Genomic DNA, 9,477 nt, shown 5'->3' with positions numbered 1-9,477 from the left:
CTAACAGGAGTGGTACGTTCACAACAATGGGAATTCTGAATATCACTCATTAAAGAACGCAACATCAACCTCATCAGGTCGTTACACTATCCCCCCCTCTCAAGTGGGCTGGTCGTCGCCTCAGCCTCCGGGGTCTTGTCGGAGTAGCAGTGTTCCCCCTTCCTGGGGAGGAAGTCACAGGAAGTGTTACATCTTGTGAAGGCCAGGACGAGGTCCTCGAAACGGAAGAACAAGACTCTCTAGTCCCTGGGCTAAGCCCATTCTCCCCGGTAATTCCACTCCTAGTCCTGCAGGAGTGCCCATGTCCCGGTATGGTGCTAGCCGGTCGCGGTGCAGGACAACTTTTCTGCAACGGGGTGGGAGTTGGACCCGGTACACAACTTCCCCGAGTCTTTTCAACACTCTACAAGGGCCCATCCAGTCACTGTCCAGCTTCGGGCATCTTCCCTTTTTCCGTTGGGGGTTGTATACCCACACCAACTCTTCAGCAGCAAAATGTTGCCCTTTTTCGTGCACGTCGTAATTTCTCTTTTGAAGTTGACACAGAAGCGCCACTTATTCACCCCTTTCTTTGGGACCATTACAACTGGTGATGCCCAGGGACTCAAAGAGGGCTCAATAAGTCCAGCACGTTGCATCTCTTGTAGGGCCTTATCAGCTGCGGCCTGACGGGCCAGTGGAAGCCGTCTAGGTCTCATCCAGATTGGGTGGGCGTCCCCTGTGTCAATATTGTGATGGATGAGGTCTGTCTGGCCGACATCATCTTCAGAGAGCGAATAACAGTGCTTGTAATCTAGCAAGAGTTGCCACAGATGTTCTTGTTCACTCTGGGTCAATCCATCAGTTTTTCCTCCAGACCTCTCTCACAACAGCAATTCTTTCCCCATTGTCGGGTGGTACAGCAGCCATAACGGGGGTCTGCAGCATCTGTGGAGCAGGAGCAGGATCGACAACCGGGTTGACTGTCTTTTTGGCCGCTAATGTGACGCTGTGGCCAACAGAACTGCTTGAATGAGGGGGCTGTCTGCACATCTGGATAACATGCCCATCTGGGAAGGTGAGGGTACCCCTCTTGGCATCGATGACACAGTCCAGTGCTCCAAGCAGATCCACCCCAAGAATGCAGTCTTCCTGAACAGAAGTGTTCCTCACCCCCAGAGTCACCGCAACTTCCCCGAGCATCGGGGTCTTCTCTCCGGTGACTGTCTGAAGCTTTACTAAGGTGGGAAAAACGGCAACCCCTCTTGGCACCACCTCTGTTGCAGAGGACCCTGTGTCCACTAATGCCGTGCAACGTATACCCCCACAGTCATAGGAGCGTACCAACAGTTCCCTACCCAGGTTTGTCCAATTACCACAAGGTGTTCTGGCTGGCGATCTTTTCCGCCCACTGTCTGTGCCCCCCTCTCTTGAACAACCTGTAGTGTGTCCTCCTTGGGGTGACGTTGGGACATATTCTTAGGGGGAAGTATTGGCCCATCTATATGGCCCCTGCCCCATTTCCCTTATTGACTGGGGTGTGTGGGCAATCACGGACAAAGTGTCCGGCCTCCCCACAGCTCCAACATGTCTTAACACGCTGTCTTGAGCGTCGATCGTCACGTAGGGTGGCTGCCCCAACCAACTGGGTCAGCGACTCCATTCACGCTGGGTACCCCGGCACCGGGTCTGGCCCCTTATGTTCTTTCACTTGAAGTGTATCACCAAGCACAACCCTTTGAGCACTGGTGCACAGCATCTCTCTATCTCTGTAGCCAGCTCAAGGGCTGCCTGGAGGGAAGTGGGGTAGGCTAGGAGTGTCTGAACACGCAAGTCAGCTGGTAGAAGGGCCTGGAGGAAGTGATCGTGGGCTAGCTCCCCCTGGATGGCATGTGAGCATAGGTGCGGTGGACCAGTCCCTCGATGTCGTTAGCCAGGTCCCTTAGTGACTCTCCTGGTCGCCGCTGACGACTGCAGAGCTCTGAGCGCAATAGGCTATCTGCTGAGCACAGTCCAAATATTCTCTTCAGAGCCCCAACAAGAGCTCCATAATCACTTCTCTCTGCTGTGCTCAGTAGCAGCAGGCTCGACAAGGCATCACCAGTGAGGTATATTGCAAGCTGGAGGGACATTTCTTCCGGAGACCATCTTCCAGCCTGTGCCAACAGTTCAAATTGGGCATGAAATTCCTCCCAGCTCGCCCTGCCATCAAACCTGGGAGTCTTCATTGAGGGTGGAATTCCCCCATGCCAAGCAGCGTGCGCTGCAGCTGTCGACGCTGTCTCTCTCCTTCCTCCATCTCTCTCTCTCTTTGCGGCGAGCTTCTCTCGTCCGGGATTCGCATAGACGCTCACTGCTTCCCTGTGGGGATGGGTCAAATGCAGAGGACAATTTCACCGCACCTAGTGTGTGTGTGACAATCATTGGCACTTTAACTTTAACATTAAGGTGAGTTGAGATGAAAAGTTTTACTGCACATAAAACAACAGAAGTATTTTTTTTGTCAAGATAGATGCTGGTTTTTTTACTGTAGGTAGAGAAAATGAACAACATTATAGGAGTGGGCCAAAGAAAAGGCAAACTAAATAAATACATACAGTGAGGTGCGGGGACCCCTAGAGGTAGTTGTAGGGTGTCTCCAGTTAAATGACAGACAGTTAAAGGCCTACTGAAACCCACTACTACCGACCACGCAGTCTGATAGTTTGTATATCAATGATGAAATCTTAACATTGCAACACATGCCAATACGGCCGGGTTAGATTAGTAAAGTGCAATTTTAAATTTCCTGCAAAATATTCTGCTGAAAACGTCTCGGTATGATGACGTTTGCGCGTGACGTCACGGATTGTGCGGACATATTGGGACACCATTGTGGCCAGCTATTAAGTCGTCTGTTTTCATCGCAAAATTGCACAGTATTCTGGACATCTGTGTTGGTGAATCTTTTGCAATTTGTTTAATGAACAATGAAGACAGCAAAGAAGAAAGCTGTAGGTGGGATCGGTGTATTAGCAGCTGGCTACAGCAACACAACCAGGAGGACTTTGAGTTGGATACGCGCTGCCGTGAGTATGCAGCTTTGGCTTCCAAACGGTGTTGATAGTGTACTGCTTCCCCTTCCTGAGGCGGCGGATGGTGGTCCAGAATCGCTTCGAAGCCGTCCGGAAGTCGTTTTCCATGGCTTCCCCAAACTCCTCCCATGTCCGAGTTTTTGCCTCCGCGACCGCCGAAGCCGCACACCGCTTGGCCTGTCGGTACCTGTCCGCTGCCTCAGGAGTCCTATGAGCCAAAAGAACCCGATAGGACTCCTTCTTCAGCTTGATGGCATCCCTCACCGCCGGTGTCCACCAACGGGTTCTAGGATTACCGCCACGACAGGCACCAACTACCTTGCGGCCACAGCTCCAATCAGCCGCCTCGACAATAGAGGTGCGGAACATGGTCCATTCGGACTCAATGTCCAGCACCTCCCTCGTGACATGTTCAAAGTTCTTCCGGAGGTGGGAATTGAAACTCTCTCTGACAGGAGACTCTGCCAGACGTTCCCAGCAAACCCTCACAATGCGTTTTGGCCTGCCAGGTCTGTCCGGCATCCTCCCCCACCATCGCAGCCAACTCACCACCAGGTGGTGATCGGTAGAAAGCTCCGCCCCTCTCTTCACCCGAGTGTCCAAAACATGAGGCCGCAAATCCGATGACACAACTACAAAGTCGATCATGGAACTGCGGCCTAGGGTGTCCTGGTGCCAAGTGCACATATGGACACCCTTATGTTTGAACATGGTGTTTGTTATGGACAATCTGTGACGGGCACAAAAGTCCAATAACAAAACACCGCTCGGGTTCAGATCCGGGCAGCCATTCTTCCCAATCACGCCTCTCCAGGTTTTACTGTCGCTGCCAACATGAGCGGATTTGCAAATCATTGTATTCTGTTTTTATTTACAAATTACACAACGTGCCGACTTCACTGGTTTTGGGTTTTGTACATTCATTCATACATACATACACGCACACAGTTACATATGCTCGAATATACATACACAATTACAATATATACAGTCGTGGTCAAAAGTTTACATACACTTGTAAAGAACATAATGTCATGACTGTCTTGTTTCCAATAATTTCTACAACTCTTATTTTTTGTGATAGAGTGATTGGAGCACATACTTGTTGGTCACAAAAAACATTCATGAAGTTTGGTTCTTTTATGATTTGGTCACATTTTCAGTAGACTCAATAGTCTACTGAAAATGTGAGCAAATCTGCTGGGTCAAAAGTATACATACAGCAATGTTAATATTTGGTTACATGTCCCTTGGCAAGTTTCACTGCAATAAGACACTTTTGGTAGCCATCCACAAGCTTCTGGCAAGCTTCTGGTTGAATTTTTGACCACTCCTCTTGACAAAATTGGTGCAGTTCAGCTAAATTTGTTGGTTTTCTGACATGGAATTGTTTCTTCAGCATTTTCCACAGGTTTAAGTCAGGACTTTGGGTCATACTTTAGGTTGTCCTGAAGAATTTGGAGGTAATCCTCCTTTTTCATTGTCCCATTTACTCTCTGTAAAGCACCAGTTCCATAATACTACCACCACCATGCTTGATGGTAGGCTTGGTGTTCCTGGGATTTAAGTCCTCACCTTTTCTCCTCCAAACATATTGCTGGGTATTGTGGCCAAACAGCTCAATTTTTGACAGGTGACATCACATGGACCAAAATAAGACCTTCTGGAGGAAAGTTCTGTGGTCAGATGAAACAAAAATGTAAAAACATTTAAAAAACATTTAATTAAAGCAAAATAACTCCGGTCATGGTATTAAACATTTGTAAATTATCTGTCCATGATAAAAAAGTATATCTGTCAAAGTTTTTTGGCGACGAACCCCAAGATGCAGAGATGATGGCAGGCATTGAACGGGAAAACATGATTTAATTAAATACTATGGCAAAAAACAAACAAAAGGGTACAAACAAAAGGCGTGCACAAGGCGGAGAACAAACTAGGCTATGAACTAAAATAGCACAAAGGCTAACTGTGGACAAGAAACTAAAACACTTACTGTGACACGAATAAACAAAACTCACGTGGCAAGAAACGAGCAGGATGAACTATGATAGGAACAGAGTGGACAGAAGTAGACAGAGCTACAACAACAAGTATAAATGACAATAATCCAGCAGTGACTGGAGGGCAGGACAGGTTTAAATAGCAGCTGGCTGATTGGCACCAGGTGTGGCCACGTGCCAATCAGCCACAGCTGAAGGGACAAAGCACTCAGGGAGATAATCAGGAAATAACCAAAATAAGAGTGCTGACTGGATACCAAAAACAGGAAACCAAGACAAACGCAGAGGAAAACTAAAACTTGACCAAATATGTACTGTATGTGTGTGTATATATATATATATATATATATATATATATATATATATATATATATATATATATATATATATATATATATATATATATATATATATATATATATATATATATATATATATATATATATATATATATATATATATATTTTAAGGTTGTGGAAACACAAACACACCATTTACTGACAATTTTAAATAAATTGCCTACTGTGTGTTGGTGTCTTGCCAGATTTTGTATTCCTGATTTAAGAGCACCTGCATTCAGAGGAGGGGCGACACCATGTTTAGATACCAGTTTGACGCATTAACAACACAAAATATGTATTGTTATGATCCTGCTTTGATTGTCAAAGATGTAATATCCATCCATCCATTTTCTCCCGCTTTTCTACCGCTTGGAGTCACAGGGGGTCTAGCCTATTTTCTACCTGAATAAATGCTTCTGATATTCTCTACATTACATGTTATACAGTTAATGGTCTTCATCTTGCTGCATGACAATGTTTCAATCTTCTCTAATAATTAATCAAATGTTATATTCAGCCTGCTAATCATTCTTTGATTGACGACTCGACCAGAATATGTTATAAAATAATTTACACAATATTTCAGCCAGCCAGAAACATCTGGTGTTTTGGTGTATCATTAGTTAATAGTGCACAAATAATAACTATATATAGCCATTTACTGTAACTACCTGCTGGCGTTAATGTGCATGTTAGTGTATTATGATGGTCATTTTCCCATGGTCTGTGAACACAGTGTCGGCGGGGAATGAAGAAGACTTGTGTGTGTAGGAGTGAAGCACGGAGGCAGACGTGTGTGAAAGGAGGGAATACTGGATGGAATTGGGTCCGTTGTTAGCAAAAAATTGGTAATAAAAGCTAAAAAAAAAAAAGAAGAGCGTCAGACTTCATTTTCTTCTGTACGCGACAATACATTATATTACTTAATTTTGTTAGGTGTGGCAGCTAATATGAAGCCGTGGCGCACTGCCACAATGAAATACATTAAGGTGAAACCCGGAATTTAGTTAAACCGGATGTATAGCGTAGCGCTTTTATTTTGAAGCCGGAAAAGTGTGTGATTGGTTTGAGGAAGTGTCTTGACATGTCGGATCAACTGTTTGCAATTAAAAAAGTCCTGCTGACCGTCTTTCATTTCTTTTTAGCTTTTATCTCATCTTGCTTACTAAAGCATTCACAGTAACAATCTAAATATGATGTTATCACTGAGACTTAAAGGCCTACTGAAATGATTTTTTAAAATTTAAACGGGGATAGCAGATCCATTCTATGTGTCATACTTGATCATTTCGCGATATTGCCATATTTTTGCTGAAAGGATTTAGTAGAGAACAACGACAATAATGATCGCAACTTTTGGTTGCTGATAAAAAAAAGCCTTGCCTATACCGGAAGTAGCGTGACGTCACAGGGGGTAGGGCTGCTCACATTTCCCTATTGTGTACAATGCAGCGAGAGAGATTCGGACAGAGAAAGCGACGATTACCCCATTAATTTGAGCGAGGATGAAAGATTTGTGGATGAGATACGTGAGAGTGAAGGACTACAATGCAGTGCAGGACGTATCTTTTTTCGCTCTGACCGTAACTTAGGTACAAGGGCTCATTGGATTCCACACTTTCTCCTTTTTCTATTGTGGATCACGGATTTGTATTTTAAACCACCTCGGATACTATATCCTCTTGAAAATGAGAGTCGAGAACGCGAAATGGACATTCACAGTGACTTTTATCTCCACGACAATACATCGGTGAAGCTGTTTAGCTACTGAGCTAACGTGATAGCATCGGGCTCAAATGCAGATAGAAACAAAATAAATAAACCACTGACTGGAAGGATAGACAGAAGATCAACAATACTATTAAACCGTGGACATGTAAATACACGGTTAATAATTCCCAGCTTGGCGAAGCTTAACAATGCTGTTGCTAACGACGCGTTTGAAGCTAGCTTAGCTACGGAGCGGCGGCGGGCGTTGTAGCTTTCGATGACACCCCGGCCGCCATCAGAGTCAGCAAGAAACATACACTACCGTTCAAAAGTTTGGGGTCACCCAAACAATTTTGTGGAATAGCCTTCATTTCTAAGAACAAGAATAGACTGTCGAGTTTCAGATGAAAGTTCTCTTTTTCTGGCCATTTTCAGCGTTTAATTGACCCCACAAATGTGATGCTCCAGAAAGTCAATCTGCTCAAAGGAAGGTCAGTTTTGTAGCTTCTGTAACGAGCTAAACTGTTTTCAGATGTGTGAACATGATTGCACAAGGGTTTTCTAATCATCAATTAGCCTTCTGAGCCAATGAGCAAACACATTGTACCATTAGAACACTGGAGTGATAGTTTCTGGAAATGGGCCTCTATACACCTATGTAGATATTGCATCAAAAAACAGACATTTGCAGCTAGAATAGTCATTTACCACATTAGCAATGTATAGAGTGTATTTCTTTAAAGTTAAGACTAGTTTAAAGTTATCTTCATTGAAAAGTACAGTGCTTTTCCTTCAAAAATAAGGACATTTCAATGTGACCCCAAACATTTGAACGGTAGTGTATATTTCCCCAAAGTTACGTACGTGACATGCACATAGCGACACGCACGTACGGGCAAGCGATCAAATGTTTGGAAGCCAAAGCTGTACTCACGGTAGCGCGTCTGCTATCCAACTCAAAGTCCTCCTGGTTGGGTTGCTGTAGTCCGCCGCTAATACACCGATCCCACCTACAAATTTCTTCTTTGCAGTCTTCATTGTTCATTAAACAAATTGCAAAAGATTCACCAACACAGATGACCAGAATACTGTGGAATTTTTAGATGAAAACAGAGCTTTTTGGTATTGGATTCAATGGTGTACCAATACTTCCGTTGCCGCTGTGACGTCACGCGCATACGTCATCATACATAGACGTTTTCAACCGGAAGTGTGGCGGGAAATTTAAAATTGCACTTTATAAGTTAACCCGGCCGTATTGCCATGTGTTGCAATGTTAAGATTTCATCATTGATATATAAACTATCAGACTGTGTGGTCGGTAGTAGTGGGTTTCAGTAGGCCTTTAACCGTAATCTGAGCACGGAAATGAAGCACCACCCACCTCTGAACGAAGCGCGCAGCAGGCAATTGCTGCAGGGATGCCACCTCTTCTCATGGCGGAAAATAGTCCTTTCCTTTCGGTAGAGCAATTTGCTTGCATGGCTTTGAACCTGATGCTTCCATAAGGTAGAATGCATGAATGCTAGCTAAGTACATTGATAAGAAGCAGAGGAGAACGCTAAGCTGGCAAAAGTTTACTGATTTTAATGTTGTCAACAAAAGTAGCACAGTTACGTTAAACAGTACCTTTCCTAAACGGACAGCCACCGCATGCAGGACATCTAATTTATGTGAAGACCAAGTCCTGGAAGAAGATATCGTTCAAATTACCACAGTTGATCTGTCGTACCTTAAAGAGGCACAATTACAGCAAGGTCAAACCAACTGTACTACACAAACAACAGCATCAACTTGCAACTAGGGACTGAATGTGAATTTATTTTGCTTACTGGAGAACCTTGGACATCTGTAAGTAATCATAGTGAGCTGGGGTCGCATTGTACCAAAAAAAGAGATCAGCATTGTCATCTGAAAAAGGTAAATAAGATTAGACTAAATAAGATTAAATGGAGCAATGTTAAATTGTTTATGAGTGCATTTACTACATTATCGATTAGTAACTGTACATTATTTGCAAAATGTGCACTTAATTTTCTACTTATTTTCACAAAGTTTTGAGCAAATCAATGACTTGCAGTTCAGTAAAACATTTAAAAAACGTTTCTGTGTGACATTCTGACTACTAAATTGCATTTGTACCCAAATATTGGGTTATTTTATTCAGCAAATTTTATTTATGCAAGCAAATAATAACCCGTGATTAATTAGAGGTATAGAGTGTGATTAATCCATCCATCCATTTTCTACCCCTTGTCCCTTTTGGGGTCGCGGGGGGTGCTGGAGCCTATCTAAGATGCATTCGGGCGGAAGGCGGGGTACACCCTGGACAAGTCGCCACCTAATCCAATTAAAAAAAGTAATCTCTTG

General features: G+C 44.0%; 1 long non-coding RNA gene across 3 annotated transcripts in view; it reads right to left on the bottom strand.

The window, feature by feature from the left end:
• Positions 1-4,070: 4,070 nt before the first annotated feature.
• LOC133630165 (uncharacterized) overlaps positions 4,071-9,477 on the bottom strand; it is a 66,206-nt gene continuing 60,799 nt past the window's right edge. For 2 of the 3 annotated variants that reach the window (XR_009821199.1, XR_009821198.1), the window contains 2 exons: positions 8,940-9,018; positions 8,679-8,839 (listed from right to left, as the gene is read on the bottom strand). This is a non-coding gene — a long non-coding RNA (uncharacterized LOC133630165). Of the gene's footprint in view, positions 4,730-8,491; positions 8,607-8,678; positions 8,840-8,939; positions 9,019-9,477 lie in introns of those variants that run through there. The other variant, XR_009821200.1, reaches the window with a different exon arrangement.

This window comes from Entelurus aequoreus, linkage group LG15 (genome assembly GCF_033978785.1).
Source record: "Entelurus aequoreus isolate RoL-2023_Sb linkage group LG15, RoL_Eaeq_v1.1, whole genome shotgun sequence".
In the NCBI taxonomy this organism is placed as follows: Eukaryota; Metazoa; Chordata; class Actinopteri; order Syngnathiformes; family Syngnathidae; genus Entelurus; species Entelurus aequoreus.
Note: the sequence above shows the minus strand (reverse complement) of the source record. Positions and strands in the feature narration are given on the sequence as shown.